At 40.4% G+C, this 18,143-nt stretch overlaps 1 pseudogene; it reads right to left on the reverse strand.

The window, feature by feature from the left end:
- Nucleotides 1–3,352: 3,352 nt before the first annotated feature.
- Nucleotides 3,353–14,283, reverse strand: LOC140670378 (uncharacterized; annotated as a pseudogene).
- Between the last annotated feature and the right edge of the window lie 3,860 nt (nt 14,284–18,143).

Here is an 18,143-nt window from a genome sequence, read left to right on the forward strand (position 1 = left end):
TGCACGCGCGGTCAATGCGCCTAATCGCGGTATGCGGATATCGCAATGCTTATTTTGTTAGCATTTCGCAATCGCTGTCTTAACGATTATGCTTTATCGATATATAATATTTATTTGTATCTTTATAATATTAATTAGTTATAGTCTCGGGCTATAACACATCATTCATTTTATTGTTTTGTAATATATGTAATAATTATGTAATATATGTGTAATATATAGTAGTGTTATATTTTATCACATTAAATTTTTTGTTTACTGTTAATTACTTTAATTGTCTTAATCTTTATTCATATATATTATGTTTTTAAAAATTCTCCAGCTAAAAATATCTTGTAATTATATTTTGTGAATTATATATATATATATATATATATATATGAATATTATGTATAAGAAATATATATACATAAATGTTTTAAAGTAAAATACACAATCATATTATACGCATTATTAGATTACATATATATATATATATATATAATTTAATACATAATATAATAAATACAATATAACAAAGCATAATATTATAATAATATACTACTTATTCTCAATTGATGCATTTTCTTTATATCTACTTTTATAGAAAAAGAATCAGGTTTAAGCAATAACGTATACATTGCGACAACATTTGTTTGTATAACTATATACATTGTAGAGGTAGATTACGAGAGAAATACTTTCATTATTCTAATTGTGTGAAGCATTTCTTCAAAACATTACTAAAAATTTGAGCTATTTATAATATGAATAAAACTGAGTTGATAAATTATAATTGAAATAGTTGCATTTTTGTAAATGTTATTATCATTTTAATATTAAAAATTTTATAATATTAATTTTGAATATATTTCCTCAATGTATGTACTATAACACAAAACACATAATACAGAAAAAAAACACGATATAAATCCTACTGGCCGAAATGAGTATGTATGCAATAGTGCAATTTTTAAAAGGCACTCAGAAAGAATATGCAGTCATCCCTCTTATCTGGTTAATAGATAATAATTCAGTTTGTTATTGGCCAAAAACCACATCTGATATTAAATTTAAAGCATTAGTAAAATTTAATGCAGTCTATTAGTCGTCACGAAAAAAATTTGATGTTAATGCTATTCTATATACAGAAGGTATATTATACTCGTATTCTTAAAACGTATGCAAACTTACTATATGTAAAATAATCTGCAAATATTTAATGTCTTAATATTTATTTATCTGAATATTCAGATAATTATAAAGTTGAGCAGTTTATAAATACTTATATTGAACAAATTACTTCATCAGATAATGCAACAAATATAAGAAAAGAAATATTTTAGCAAAATAATTTATATAGTAAACAGTTGATTCTAAACATGATAAGTTAGAAAACAATGCTTCAAATACCACTATAACTATAAAACGTAAGAAAGACAAAAAGATCCAAAAATGTCATTTAAAAACGAAAAAAAATAAAGAATCCGACTCCGACTTCAAGTAATGAAGACTTGACATAAAATTTTTCAATAAGTGATGTGAATTTTTACGAGCCGAGTACAGTGGGCAAGTAGGGATGGCTAATAATATCACACAATAATAATAATTATTATTATTACATAATATTATCGTTTAAAGTTTATTGAATTATTATTGCATTCTATACGATATTATACAATATTATTGACCGTAGGGAAGCCATTACTCTGGTGACGCGTTGCGCCGTCCCTGCATGTCCGCTGCATCCGGCTCGTAAATAGTTAATTTTTTCAACTCAGAAACTAAGCTTCAGATAAAATTTTGTAAAAGAAAAAATCGTCTTAGAATTCGCTCAAGAATATGTCATTTTAAGGACATCAAGTTGTTTTGAATCACCCTGTGTATACATATATGTATACATATACGTATATACATATATATACAATATATACATATATATATTTTTTTGCGTTATTTAATAGCGTGAAAGAATGTTTTTTTTTTATTTCTATATTTTTGTTTGTATATTTTTATGTGTACGTAATCTCTTTTGTCAAAACAGAATTTACACTTGGAATATATATATATATATATATATATATATATATATATATATACATTTTATATTTTTTTTTCTTTTTTTTTTATAGTCTACTATGTTGAGCGGTATTGTTTTAAACTATCTTACAGAGGAGAATACATCCGTGGTGAGTGCTGAGCTGGGCGTATCCCAGTTGTACGAGCACATCCCGTAAGTTGTTGGCCCTATGGTCGGCTTTATTTTATATGGTTAGTTTTATCATTGCTCCTTTTTCACCGAGAGGAATTATTTTCATCTGTCCGTCTCGGTGTTATGCTAAGATTTTGCACAACTCCCTCGTTTTGTCAGTCCATTTTGAGGTTGTTAGTGAAGGGCTGGTGTGTGCCAGACTACATTTGATGCTCTGCCATGACAACTGCCGGAATCGGACTTCGAGAATGTAGATGTGGCCCATGTGTTTCCAGATGATGTGGCCCCAATCCCTTAGAGCGACCTTTACCATAAATGTGCTCCTGTTTATTTCTATGACAAGTCCTCGTTGCCAGCTGTTTTTTTTTCTTAACAGCAACGGGTTCGTTTTCCTTTCTATCGTCAGGAAAACAATGGAGGTACTTATGTCGACTGTTCATCCGGAAGTTTAGCTCTTCTAGGAGTTCGATTAAGGTTCCTTCTTCGTTCTTCAATTGTATCCAAAAGAGACTCTATACGACTGATTCGTACCTCTAGATTTCCACGGGTTAGGTCGTTGGTATTGATTGATTCAATTTCCATGGCAAATGTTTCTAAAAAGAGTGAATGTTGGGTTATGTTTAAAAAGGAAAAGGAAAGTTTCTTCTCTCTCTCTCCCTTTTAGGGGGGGGGATGGAGGAAGGATTAAACGGGAATAATATCTAATCTTTTAGTTAAAGTGTGTAAGAGGGATTTCCTTCTGCGGGTATAGAAGGATATATTGGTTTTAATTCAATATTGTCTGGATTACGGTTTTCCGAAGTCGCGCTGGGTTGCGGGCCTTGAGAGCGTTTTCGTGTTTCTAAATGTAATAGTAAATAAGTAAGAGAATCCCAGATAGCTCCGAGTAAATATATTGACCATCCATATACGGTATATAGAGCATATCCATGTACAATTGTGTCTAATATCAACTTGAAAGCCCGCGTAATTAAATAAATTCCAAGTAGTCCAGCACTAATATTTCCGAATATGAGAAATTTGCCCCAGAATTTCATCCACGTGGAGAGGGCTATTTTTTCCATGGATGTTTCATCTCAGAGATTAGAGATAAAGCCCCCTTGTAAAAAAATGAGTCTTCCCATTACTCCCCTTGCTACGGTATTGAGTACTGAAGGTCGTTCAGTTAGGTTGGGTTCGGTTGAGAACATAACATGATCTGAGGTCTTTTAACTCCTTTTCCGAATATATACTGCTAGTAGCAAGCGATCCTGGGCTTGTATTTCCATGTAGGTCTTGTTAATGGTGTCATTACAGTTGGAGGCAGAGTGTCCACTGGGTTTGGTAAGAATTTGTACCATGAATCTCCTAAGAGGTACAGGTGCGAATGAATTACATGTAGTTTGTGTTCCTTGTCGTAGTAGTATGTGAGTCTGGGGCGTTAAAAAGTGTGTCTGATTTCCTCTGATTACCGATAGTTAATCATAACACTCCGTTGTTCGTGCCAGTTTCACATCGACTGGTATACATTTTATTATGTAGATTACTTCACCTGCTCGTAGAGCCATGTATCCAGGTCCTTTCATTAGGTGATATGCGAAAATGTCTGGTGTTTGAGTGGCTATGGCTAGCGCGTTTTGCAACATTTTTCTCTCCAATTTGCATTGATGTAACAGAAAATTCCCATATAGTTGGTTTATTTGAGTGCGGATGTGTTTTTTTTACATACACAAATTTAGAATTCATATACAGGGTGTCCCAGACCTATCGAATCACCTGTTAATGGTGAATTCCTGAAGTCATTTGGAGACGAAAATCCTAATACCAAAATGTCGAGGCTACAAGAGTTTTCAAATGTTAAGAGTTTAAAGTTGACCAATTAGCATAACAAAACTTCGCGCGCTCAGGCACGTCGCATATTAAAAGTGCCACCTGTCACGTCCTGTGACCCACTGTTATTGTCTACCTAGGTGTCAATAACAGGGTTGCTCTCTATTTAGTTTTTTGGGTAATCTGTCTAAATCGGCTATACCCAGGGCTCCGCTGAGAGCAGGATCAATGTGTTCTAGGAACTAATAAATCAGGGGATTTTTTTTACTGATCTGGAATTATGATAATAGAAGCTTGATTTAAAAACTCTTTAATGATATTGTCTAAAGTGTAAATAATATTTTCTTTATTTTCTTCTATAAATTGGATTAAGGTTTCCAATATAACTTCAGGGTCAATAAAGGGATCTTGTTGAATTTCAGAGTCAGTTGTCTGAGGCCTCATTTATTTTATTTTATTTGGAAAAGAAAAAAAAATTAAGAAAGTTAGAAATAAAGTGACTGAGTTTATGGCATATGTATTTGAAGATGATTGAGAATATTAAGCAAACGCGTTGAATCCCGTTATAGTATTTTTGATATAGTCTGGTAGTCAGAATACAATTCACTCGGCATTAACGAGAGGCTGAGAAAGTTCTAGGAACTCCATGACACCATGACAAATATCGCACATGCAATGAATGTGACGCACAATGACACTTGAATCAATTAACAATAAAGAAAAATTTCTATGATTATATCTGTGTTACGTCCTGGATCGCGAGCGAGGTGCGGTTGCGGTGGTTGATGTACGCGGATCGCGATGGCCGAGCGGTAAACCTGTCACGATCAGCGTAGTGGTGCACGGAAAACTGGCGGTCGGAACGTAATGGGTAATGAGGAGGATGTGAAGTGAGTAGACAATGAATACAGATTGTTTACATATACTAATTTTTATGTATTTATTATTATTTTATACTAAAAATACACATACAGTTATATTTTCTTATATTTTACAGGACGAATGGACGACTAAATCATGGACGAGTATCGGGAGGCAAATTGATAGGTGCTTCAGCGGCCGGCAAGATGCGTACTCGCCCGAAGAAAGGCTGAGAGGAAAGAATCCTCGGTTGCGTAATCCCGAAGTCTATCAATTGCAGGGGCACGGGCCACGGACGATATTCGATAGGCGGTAAGGGCCTATATAAGGAAGGCACTACGAGGGATGAAGGCAGAACAGCCCTGAAAGAGGAGCGCTGCTAGAAGGGACGTAGAGTCGCCCTGAAAGAGGCGCGCTACGTAGGAAGGATGTAGATCGCCTTGAAGGAGGCGCACTACGGTGTAGGTAAAGATGGTTATCGCTCTCTGTCTAATGACACTCCCTATGAAGACGTCCGAATAAAATATTAATCTCTTCAATTATATGTTACAGATATCTGAGGCTCCGGGTATGTCAAGACGGACGTCGCGGACCTTGCCACAGGTGAGCGGATAAAGGAAAAGAAAAGAAAAAAAAATAAAAGAAGAAGCTATAAGGAATACAAGAACGTCCTGGAGGAGGCGCGCACCGACGCAGGATAACCGGAACGCCCTGGGAGGCGCGCGTCGCCGCAGGATGAAAGAGAGAGCCCGATGTAGGCGTGAAGGAAGGATGACCTCGTCAGATAAGTAGCACTAATTTGCCCGATAATTTCAATATTAAAATTAGAATAGAAAGCTTGTCTCTATATTTACAGGTGTGTGGACACGGGAGATTAACGGCGAGAAGAATTGACGGGAACCAGGCATTTACTGTAAATATAATCAAAATATAATCAAAATTTTATTCTAATTTGAAAAGTTATTCATTACAGTTTGACAATCTGGATCAAGCGACATTCAAGCAGCTCATCGACTAAGTCTCAGCTCTGCTCGAACTAACACGAGGGGCATGTCACTCTGCTCTATCCCAGGCACGGGTCTCGCTAACGCTCAAGATCCAGACGTACGTTAAATATTTAATTGATATTAAATTAATTATAGTAAATACTGGTTGAGGGTGAAGGAACACTATTTTAAAATAATGAACTTGTGAATATTGTGAAATAAGCAACTATGTATTTTAAAAGCTTGAAGATTTTACAGAGATTGCATACAGAGTAATGATTGTAAATGTTGGTTACAATTGAATGTAAAAGGTACAACCGCACTGTACCAGAAATTGGAAATTAATTAACAATAAAGTAGTAATTCTAAATTCTAAATTCTCAGTTATAATGGCTAGTAAGAGCACGACGCCGTTCTTTGAGCGCACTAATTTATTAAAACAATAAGTCTAAAATTACATAGAACTATGTTGTATAATCGCGAACGTTTTGGTCCACTTTAGGACCCTCTTCAGCGCTAAATTACATGTGTAAAAAACGAGCCAAATAATTTATTAAATTCTACTGTTACATAATCTTATTTAGAAGTCGCAAACATAAAAGTCAAATTTTGTTAGTCCAAAAATTTGACTTTTATGTTTGCGACTTCTGAATAAGATTATGTAACAATAGAATTTAATAAATTATTTGGCTCGTTTTTTACACATGTAATTTAGCGCTGAAGAGGGTCCTAAAGTGGACCGAAACGTTCGCTCAAAGAACGGCGTCGTGCTCTTACTAGCCATTATAACTGAGAATTTTTTGTGTTATTATAAGAGCTTATCATACGTTACTAAATTATAAAGTAGAGTGAGTCGCAGCTCTAAATTATAATATAAGACGAGTCGCGAAGACGAGAAAGTAAAGTATTATTAAAGATCTACCTTGACGACACAAAGTAGCTGACGAAACTTAGTTAAGATTTGATTTTAGGACGCAGTGAATAAAAACTCGGAGACGACTTTTCACGACTTCGAACTAACGTTTCGGAGAGATGTTGAAGTGACTTGTTAGGATGAAGATTGACCGGCGACTTAACCATTTGAAGAGGTATTGGCGACTTGTCAAGATGACGGGTTGTTAGCGACTGACTCTGTCCGCAAACTCGACTAACGCTCTTCGGTCCGTCCCCACTCTGGAGTCACCTCCCTCTAGGCGTCCGATGGATTCAAGACTTCCCGGGTTGGCTACTTCGTCCGGATGGAGATGAATTTTTTTATCTTGGTGAGGGAACTCTCCGCCTTCGAAAACGTCAGAAGAGGCGAGCTCTTCTTAATCTTAAGTTGATATTCAGTGGTGAATATCGAAAGCACGTTGCTGTAATATTTAGGTTCGTCGAGTCGCTGCGTCGAGAGATAAGCATAATATTCGGTTTCATCGGGTCTCTGCGTTGACATAATATTTAGTCTCACTGAGTCTTTGCGTCAATAGATAAGAATAATATTCGGTTTCACTGAGTCTTTCTCGCCGCCGCCTATTGCGTCATCATACGAATGAAAGGCTCTTTGTATTATAAAATAATTTCGCGCTCTTATATTATAATTCTTTTTACAGCAAGAGAGACTTATTAATTTAACTATAGCAAGAGTTAATATTCATTCTCAAAATTATTATATCTTTATATTTCTTGTTTTCTTTTCACTTATTAATTTATGCTTTTATATTTAAATTTCCTTTAATTTTCCTCTCTTGTTGTATCACATATTTCTTATTGACATGTTCACTTTTATAATAGTATCTATATGGAAGATTTAATTTTTGCAATTTGTTACTGTCATTTATAAATTTGTAATTCCTTTCCGTCGTGATTCCTTATGGTTTTACTTTAGCATAGGAGGCTAACTCTCTTTTACATATATATATATATATATATATATATATATATATATATATAGACATATATGTATATAGTAATACTTGTCATACGTTATGCTTTTAGATTATTATTTTTTCATCAATTACATTAAGAGAAAGTCTTCCATGTAGATTTACATGTTGATATATAAAATTAACTTTGAAAATATATTAATTTATATGGATTTGCGTACACATATATATATCTCTGAATGCTAGTGTGCATATACCTTTTGAAATATGCCTTACTAAATAATATTTCTTTTTTCTTATTATTTATTTTTTATAATAATTATGAAAATGTAAGATTCATAATTGATAAAGATTGTTAGTATGATTTGGTATTGATATACTAATATAATAATTTTAAAACTATTTCTGTTATAATTGCGTGATCTATTTATTGAATTTCAACGATTCCTATATATTTTAATAAAGAAAATTTCAACTTCTATTTAGAAAATCAATATATATAGTAGTCTAATGATTGCAATTTTATAATTTCTTTACTGATAAGAGTCAGTATTATTTTGTTAATACTTCTATGTAAGCAAGCAATATCCAATTTAATAGCTGTATAATATTTTGCTCGATTAAATATTTTATTAAGCTGAATTTGAGAGATATACGTGTATCTCATAGCATATGTTATAATATTTCTAGCGGTATGTTTATTTTTTGAAAAATTTAATTTGAAATTTTTGGCGGGACGTCACACACCGCACTAATTTAATTATTGACATTGAAATATTGATAAATTATATATTTAATTTATTGTTAAGTTATTGTTATGTAGTAATTTATTGTTATTAAAATAATTTTATAAATTTATCTCCTTCATGTGCGGTTAATAAATTTCGGTATTAGAATGTCTCTGCAATGACAGAAAATCCTCTTAACCACCCAATTAAATTCAATCTCAATGTTGCGCGCGAAATTACGAAGATTTTCTGTCATTGCGGAGATATTCTAATAAAAACCGAAATTTATTAACCACACATGAAGGAGATAAATTTATAAAATTATTTCAATAACAATAAATTACTACACAACAATAACTAAACAATAAATTAAATACATAATTTATCAATATTTCAATGTCAATAATTAAATTTAGTGCGGTGGCACTTTTAATATGCGACGTGCCTGAGCGCGAAGTTTTATCATGCTAATTGGTCAACTTTAAACTCTTACCATTTGATAACTATTGTAGCCTCGACATTTTGGTATTAGGATTTTCGTCTCCAAATGACCTCAGGAATCCACTATTAACAGGTGATTCGGTAGGTCTGAGACACCATGTATGTGAAAATGTCGAGATTTGCGGTACGGGAATACTTTTTAAAAATTTCGCTTCCACGTACTGTTTCAAAGATTAGTAGTTTAGAGTGTTCGGTTTAGACGAGCAAGTATCTACAAATATCTTGTTTTCCTCTGCTGGTTAATGCAAAAATTGCATCTTGCGTGGTTACTGAATAAACTGTTTGAGGATAATCCTTGTTATTATCGACTACTTTATTCGCGTATCCTTCAAATAATAATCCGTAATTAGAGAATTTGCAAGTGTCGGATGATACAGGGTCCCAATAAGTATTGCCTCCTTTTATATCAGTACAATACGTAGCGGCAAACTCACATGCGACACCAGATCTGAGTTGTACTTGGTTAGTATTTATACGCACGTCGGCGGTGTAGTCCTGCAATGTAATTCTTACAGTTGCCAATACAATTACCTCCGTCCATGTTCCATGAGGATCAGAGTATGCTCCTTCGATGCACGTTCCATCATTGTCGACGCCGCCAGCGAGCGTTATTGGACGTGAAGTTGTTTGGTTGGATTTTAAGCCTGTTATGTAAGTAGTTCCCAACTGATAACTGCCTTGGTGCATTCGTTTACATATATCACGAGGTATGTCTTCCACGTATGAATATTTTCCATTGTACACATTCATGGTGTGGGAAAACATCCCGTATTTTTTTATTATACGGTCGATTTCAACCTTGCATTGTATTATTTTTATGGAATCGAATTCGTTGATTTGCAATAGCTGGAGGTATATTTCGTCTTGACTAACCTTCTGTGGGGGAATGTCGTACTCATCAATAGTCAATTAATGATAGTGTGGTTAAGTTTATAGAAGGCGATCCACAGTCGTAACCTATTATTCCTTGTGTCAAATAAATTTTGATTGTTAGAATTAGTATTATCGCGGTTATCCTTCTGGAATACATCTGAAAGTATATATCGTTAATCATCCTTAAGTCTAATGTGTGAAATTCGCAAGCGGTTAGGATGTAGGATTCGACTATTTTTCATTATTTTAATTTTCACGTTATTTTTGTTTAGAATTTCTAAAACTTCGTGAGGTCCAGTATATTGGTCTCCGAATTTGCCCGGTTTTGTCCCTTTAACAAAAATACTTGATCTTCCGGTTTGAAAGTTTGTGGATTGATTTTCTTATCGTAATGGTGTTTTGATTTAATTTTTGCTTGTACATTATCGCGTGCGTTTCCTTGAATCGTATGCAATTGCGTGGTGAGATTTATTAAATATTCATCGTAATTTGCCAATTTGTCTTCTGAAACAAGAGGTTCGTTTGTTGGAATTCTCGCAATTTTGCCGAAAACTAGTTCGTATGGAGTGTGTTTAGTTGCTTCGTGTACGCTAGTATTATAATTAAACATTGCGAGGCTGATCCACCTATCCTATTGTTTCGTTTGCATATTGTTTCAAATATTCTCCTAATGCGTCATGTGATCTTTCTAATGACCCGTTTGATTGGGGATGAAATGCTGTCATTGTGTCCCGCCAAAAATTTCAAATTAAATTTAAAAAAAAATAAACATACCGCTAGAAATATTAACACATGCTATGAGATATACGTATATCTCTCAAATTTGCGCAATAAAATATTTAATCGAGTAAAATATTATATAGCTATTAAATTGGATATTGCTTGCTTACATAGTGTTAACAAAATAATACTGACCCTTATCAGTAAAGAAAATCATATAATTGCAACCATTAGACTACTATATATATTGACTCTCTAAATAAGAGTTGAAATTTTATCTATTAAAATATATAGGAATATATGTTACCATAATATTAGAATCGCTAAAATCCAATAAATAAATTATGCGATCGTAACAATAATACTTTTAAAATCATTATATTAGTATATCAATACCAAATCATAGTAAAAATCGCTTTATCAATTATAAATCTTGTATTTTCTTAATTATCAAAATGAAAAAAATTTAAAAAAAAAAAAAAAATGATTTAGTAAAGCATACCTAAAGGGGAATGCACACATTATATTTAAAAAGTTTGGACAGAATTAAAGAGGGTCTGCCTCAACCCCCCCCCGACGGCGCACCACCTTGACGTGGTGGGGGGGCTCACCCGGAGGGTGATCCCGGCGTGGTTGTCGGGTCCTAGGACCTACAACCCCCGGGTAATCCCAAAGGGTGCTAAGAGTGCGCAAAAAAAAATGAATGGGCAAAAAACGGCGGTCGAACGCCACTGTTTCGGATGCGGTGGACGGCGGGGGGGGGGAGATCGTCCCCGTTCCCTCCTCGTCGTCATCATGTGAGGGGTCACCCGGGGGTTTGCCGACGAGGCTCTCAGGGGCATCAGCTATCGTCTGGCTGAAGAGGATTCGGGAGTCGGGGGAGTCCACGTACTCTAAGCTCCACGTCCTCCAGCAAAGGGAAGACTGGGACGGGGCCAACGAGTTCGTGGACAAACTCGAAGACCTCCTATGGATCACCTTTATGTCCTGGACCAGCTCTTTGAGCAACGGGACGTGCGGGTGTTTCTGAGGGGATCCTCCCAGGTGGACGCCTCCACGCAAGTGGAGACGTGCTCGAGGAGTGTGGGAGTGCAGGCGCGGCCTGCCTCTCCAAAGATCGAGGACGTGAGGGTGCAGGTCGTACCTGTCCCCCCCCCAAAAAAATGGAAGTGGGCCTCCAGACCATCATAGAGGCCCCTAAGGCCGCGTAGGTCCCACATTCCTGCGTGGATGTGGAGTCCCTCCGCAGCCTTGTGAGGAGTGAGGTGGAGTCCGCTCTGGCCTTAGGACTAAGCGGACTCCACCAAGAACTAGGGGCACGTCATCGCCAACCCACCTCCGTCCCTAGTGAGGGGGCTGCCGTGCCGCCCTCTTGGGCAGAGGTAGCGGCGAAAGGGGGCAGAGGAGGCAGTAAGGGGAAGAGTTTGGTCCCGGAGAAATTCCCCCCTTTAAAAGGAGAAAGAGATCTCCGGGCCGGACTTCTTCCTCTCCTGCGAAGGAGGAGGAGGCGTAGGGCGCCTCCGTCGGACGAGGGGAGGGTGTCCCCCCCCGACGGAGGTGGTCCGGAGCGAGGAGGAGTCCCCTGTTAAGGAGTGTGGGGGGACCGAGTTATCGGCCCCTCCCTCCCCAGGGGACTCAGACGCCACCTCCTTAATGGAGGTGGAGGTGTGCCGTTACCCAGGGGTTAAAACACCTTCTCATCCAAACGGATGAGGGGGTTGTGGGGGAGCAGGAAGGGGTTAGACGTAGTCTTTCCCTTCTCTCCCCCACGGGGCAGTAAACTCGGGGGGTCCTTGGACTCCCATCGACCCAATCCAGACTTAAGATCCGGTCTTTAGCGGGAGGAGGTGAGAACTAATTTCTGGGTGCGGGAACACCCATTCCCCATTGCACCTTGGCCCCAGGGAAGGCGGTGGCGCTGTGTGGCGGTCCCACAGCACCGTCGATGGTGCATCGCTGAGTTTTTGCAGCGGTGCACCATAGCAGGAAAATCCCCCCGACCATCTGGGGGAATCGGCGGGGGTGGGTCCTGGTAGAATGCGAGAGCCCAGGGCCCACCCACCATCAACCGCCGAGTAGAACCGTCGTCAGGTTTTTAGTGGGTATATCCCGACTATAGGGGGAGTCTCACATACCCCCAGGGAGTTCCCGTTCCCTGGGGGATGCATAAAGCATTTTCCTGACGCAAAAAAAAGAGTCTGCCTCAACCTGTCTATCAGCATGCGATGGCACCCTGTCCTTAGGCATAAGGTAGTTTTTCACCCTACAATGTGGGTGCGGGCAGAACCTTGGCAGTTGTTTCCACGTGGAAGCAATAGTACAAGGAACAGGGTTCGCTCCCCCCTGACGGTGGCAGGACGCCCGATGTAGATTGAAGGACCACAGTTCCGATACACGGTACGCACAGGGATCCGCCTTCCCCCTCGTATAAATACGCGGAGGCAGGGACACGGGTTACGAAGCCCGATGTGGGTTGAAGGACATTACCGTCCCGATGCTACACACGGTTCGAACAGGTGTGTGCCTACCCCCTGTACAAAACACGGAGGCGTTCGGGGCAGGATGTTCATCGACAATGCGATAACATCCTGTGAAATGGCTGGTGCCTGACCGGGGGAAACCGGTTCGCGCTGAATTGGGGCGTCGTTGCACAGAAGACCCCTCCCGGCCAACTGCCGTTGGGGCTAGTACGTGTCTCGACTTCTTCCCTGGGAACTCGTCCAAGGGAAAAGGCTCTGCTGGATCGGGGAGTGGAAGCGGGAATCTGTTAGTAGCGGAACCCAGGAGGGGTTCTGCGAAACCAGTGCCCTGTGGAAGGTCCTCGTCAAGGTGAGGACCCATGAAGTGCGGCCGGACCGCCAATATAGGAGTCCGCCTAGTGGTGATTCGTCTTGGCCACTATAATAACCAAAAGACGAACGCGAATGGCTACCTTCCGAGGGTAGACACCGGAGGCAAAGGCGTAGGCCAGGGGTGTCACCCAGGGGATGCCAAAAGTGGACGTGGCCCAGGCGAGCTAGGGGCCAAAGGGGATGTCGCCCGGTTTGGTCAAATGGCACGACTCGTCACCGTGTACGCGGCCAGACCACTAAGGGCTATCTATCGGCCCTGTTCGGAGGGTGAACCCCCCTCGATAGCACACCACCTTGACGCAGTGTTGTGAGATGGGCCGGGTTTTTTCGCGCATGCGCGGCCATGTTGTCGGTTATGTTAGCCGTTACAGGTACGTATCAAGTGTCTATCTACAGAGGAGCAAAGCTAGTGGCATTAGTGTTATGTCATAGGCGTGAATATTTTGGCAGACTGAACGTGCAACGGAGGAAAAGAGGTTGGATACCAGTAGTTGTTGGTTATTTTTTAATTTTTCCTAAAATTACAAAAACTTGCAAAATTATATACGGGGGCCAACATGGTACACCTTTTTATGTATAGAGATACTTCACTGGTAGTACGTTCGCCGCGCATGCGCGAAAAAACCCGGCCCGTCTTACAACATTGCCTTGACGTGGTGGGGGGCTCACCCGAATGGTGACCTGGGTGTGGTTGTTGGGTCCTAGGACCCATAACCCCCGGGGGACTCTGAAGGGTGCTAAGAGTGTGCTAAAATATGAGATGGGTAAACGTAGGCGTAAAAACGCCACCGTTTCGGATGCGGTAAACCGGCGGGGGGGAGATTGTCCCCGTTCCCCCCTCGTCGTCATCCTGCGGGGGGCTACCCGAGGGCTCAGGGGTGAGGCCCTCGGGGGCATGGGCTATCACCCTATGGGAAAGGATTGGCTCCGCATATAAGAAGGCTCACAAAAGGTTCGCGGACCTATGTGAGACGGATATGTGGGCCAATGACGACGTTGAGGGGCTGAATGAGCTCGAGATCTTTTGGGATCTGATGAGCGAAATCCAGTGGACCCTCATAGCACGTTGCAAGATGGGGGCACAGGACGCGAGTGTCCAAGCTCGGGTCTTGTGCGAAACAAGGACGGTGGGTCTCCAAACGGAGACTCAAGGGGCTGCGGAGGCTCCACAGTCCTTTGTGGATGTGGAATCCCTCCGCAGTCTTGTAAGGAATGAGGTGGAGTCCGCTCTGGCCTTAGGGCTAAGTGGACTCCACCAAGAACTACGGGCATGCTATCGCCCACCTTCCTCCGCCCCAAGTGAAGGGGCCGCCGTGCCGCCCTTTTGGGCAATGGTAACGGCGAAAGGGAGCGGAGGAAGGAGCAAGGGAGAGAGACCAGTCCCGGGGAAGTCCCCCCCCCCCCCGTTAAAAGGGGTAAGGGATCTCCGGGTCGATCTTCTTGGAAGAGAGAGGAAGAAGCAGGGAGGGGACGGCGCCGATGGCTCCCTGAGGTGTTTCAAATGCCTCAGAAGGGGTCACATCGGCGCCGCCTGTAGGTCTGAGGTATTCAGGGGCGACCGGTGCTACCAGTGTGGCGTCCCTGGACACCTCAGATGGGGGTGTAGGGGGACGCCCAGGTGTGGGCTTTGTGCGGACCTGGAGGTCCCCGCTAATCACGCTCTGGGTGGGGGCGTGGAATGTTCCTCCCCTCATGTGGAGGGGAGGAAGAAGAAGAAGAGGAGGCGTGGGGCCCCTCCGTCGGATGAGGGGAAGGCGTCCCCTCCGACGGAGGTGGCCCGGAGGAAGAGGGAGTCCCCTGTAGAAGAGTGTGGGGGAACCGATGTGTCGGCCCCTCCCTCGCCAGGGGACTCGAATGCCACCTCCATAATGGAGGTGGAGGTGTGCCTCCACCCAGGGGTAACAATGCCCTCTCATCCAAACGGATGAGAGGGCTATGGGGGAGCAGGAAGAGGTTAGACGTAGTCTTCCTCCCTTCTCCCCCACGGGGCAGTGAACTCGGGGGGTCTTTGAAAGCCTCCTCACCCCAACTTGACCATAAGATCCGGTCATTAGCGGGGGGAAGTAAGAATTAATTAGTTTTCTCTTCCCCCAGCGGTCAAGGGGGGTGGGTGCGGAACACCCACTCCCCATTGCACCTTGACCCCAGGGAAGGCGGCGGGGTTGTGTGGTGGTCCCACAACGCCGTTGATGCGTCACTGAGGTCATTCTTAGTGACGTATCAAAAAGGAAGGAAATCTTCTCCCGACCATCTGGGGGAGACAGGCGAGGGTGGGTCCTGGTAGAATGCGAAAGCGACCCCAGGGCCCGCCCGTCAACCGCCGAGAGGACCACCGTGAGGTTCTAGTGGGTATACCCCGATAAATAGGGGAGAGTCCCACATACCCCCAGGGAGTTCTCGTTACTCGGGGGATGCGTAATGCATTTCCTCACGTAAAAAAAAAAAAAAGGGTTGAGGCCTGCCTCAACCCCTTTTTCTCATATTAATCCCATAATAAAATGTAAATCTACATGGAAGACTCTTTTCTCAGTATAGTCAATAAAGAATTAATAATTTGAAAGCATAATATGACAAGCATTACTGTACACATACATATATATATGGATAGGTATACCTATATATATATATATATATATATATATATATATATATATATATATATATATATATATATATAGGAAAAGAACCGGACTCCTATGCTAAAGTAAAAGTATAAGGAGCCAAGAGAAAAATCATAAATTTATAAATGATAGTAACAAATTGTGATATTTGAATTATAATAATAACCTCTTCCATATAGATGTTGTAATAAAAAATAAAAAGTCAATAAGAAATGTGATACAACAAGAGAGGAAACTAAAAGAAATCCAAATATAAAATGTAATTAATAAGTGAAAAGAAAATATTTAATGATGAGATGTAATAATTACAAGAATGAATATAAACTTTTACTATAGTTAAATTAATAAGCCTCTCTTGCTGTAAAATGAATTATAATATAAGAGTACGAAATTATTTTATAAGACAAAGAGTCTCTCATTCGCGTATCAAAAAATCAATAATTGGATGTCTGCGAGAAAGACTCGATGAAACCGAATATTATTCTTATCTATCGACGCAGAGATTCAACGAAGCTAAATATTATAACAACTCGCTTTTGAAATTTACCGCTAGAAACCAACTTATACACTTTGCAATTTTCATCAAACTTATTAAGATTATGAAGAGCTCGCCGCTTCTGACGTCTTCGAAGGCGGAGAGTTTCCTCACCAAGATCCAAAAATTCATCTCCATCCGAACGAAGTAGCCAATCCGGGAAATCTTGGGTCCACCGGATGCCTGGAGGGAGGCGACCCTGCAGTGGGGACGGACCGAAGGAAGTCAGTCGATCTTGCGGACGGAGTTAGTCGTAGTTCAGCAGTCGTATTAAACCATCGCAGAAAGTCGTCTCCGAGTCTTTATTCACTGCGTCATAAGATCAATTTTAACTTAGTTCGTTAGCTACTTTGTGTCGTCAAGGTAGATCTTTAATAATACTTTATTTTCTCGTCTTCGCGACTCGTCTTATATTATAATTTAGAGCTGCGACTCACTCCTACTTATAATTTATAAATTATATTATAATTATTTCTAAATTATAATAAATTATAATTTAGAATTACTACTTTATTGTTAATTAATTTCCAATTTCTGGTACAGTGCGGTTGCACCTTTTACCTTTAAATTGTAATCAATCATTACTATACTCGCAATCTCTGTAAAATTTTCTTCTTCTTCTTCTTCTTCTTCTTCTTAGATTAGGGATATCTCCCTGTTATATCTCCACTGCTTCCTTTCCATCCTCCTAGGTGTTGTCTTGTGAGCTTGATGTCCAGCTTTCGTACCATCTTTTTGGTGGTCTTCCTGGTCTTCGCCTGGCGTCTGGTCTCTGAGTCATGGCCACTTTCACCAGTCTGTCATTCTCCATCCTCTGGACGTGATCCCTCCATAGTCTTCGCCTCGCTCTAACCCATCTGACCACGTCCTGTACTTTGCATTGTTCTCTTATATGACTGCTTCGAATCCTGTCTCGTAAACTAACACCTACTATCGATCTTAGTGTTCGCATTTCTGTTGTTCTCATTATGCCTTTGGTTCTCCTGTTCTCGGCTCTTGTCTCTGCCGCATACGTAAGTATTGGTCGTACACAAGTTTTGTATATTTTTACTTTACTTGCTACTCCTAGGTATTTGTTGTCCCAGATGACGTCTCGAAGGCAGCCCGAAATTTGGCTTGCTTTTATTGCCTGAACACGTACCTCATCGTATATATCTCTGGCGCTGATTATTTCCGCCCCTAGATACTTGAATTGCTGTACCTGTTCGACCGGCTTATCGTGTATCACCAGTTTGCACCGTATTGGTTCCCTAGAGATTACCATCGACTGTGTTTTTTGCATCGAAATCCGCATGTTGAACTCCTCCGCCTTGATTGTGAGTCGGTAGAGCAATCTCTGTAGGTCGTCCTCACTCTCTGCCATCAGCACCACGTCGTCCGCATAAGCCACCACCTGGAAAATATGTTCTCCCATTGCATAGCCAATGTTAGCTGTTCTCAGGTCCCTGATGATCTCATCCATTAAACAGTTAAATAGTGTCGGGCTTAAGCTGTCCCCCTGCCTTATTCCGGCGCTCATTTGTATTTCTTCTGTTGTCGTATTCCTGTATTTCACTTTAGTTCTATTTTTTATATTAAGCTGCTTGATTATGTTTACGATT

Source organism: Anoplolepis gracilipes, chromosome 10 (assembly GCF_047496725.1).
Source record: "Anoplolepis gracilipes chromosome 10, ASM4749672v1, whole genome shotgun sequence".
Taxonomy (NCBI): Eukaryota; Metazoa; Arthropoda; class Insecta; order Hymenoptera; family Formicidae; genus Anoplolepis; species Anoplolepis gracilipes.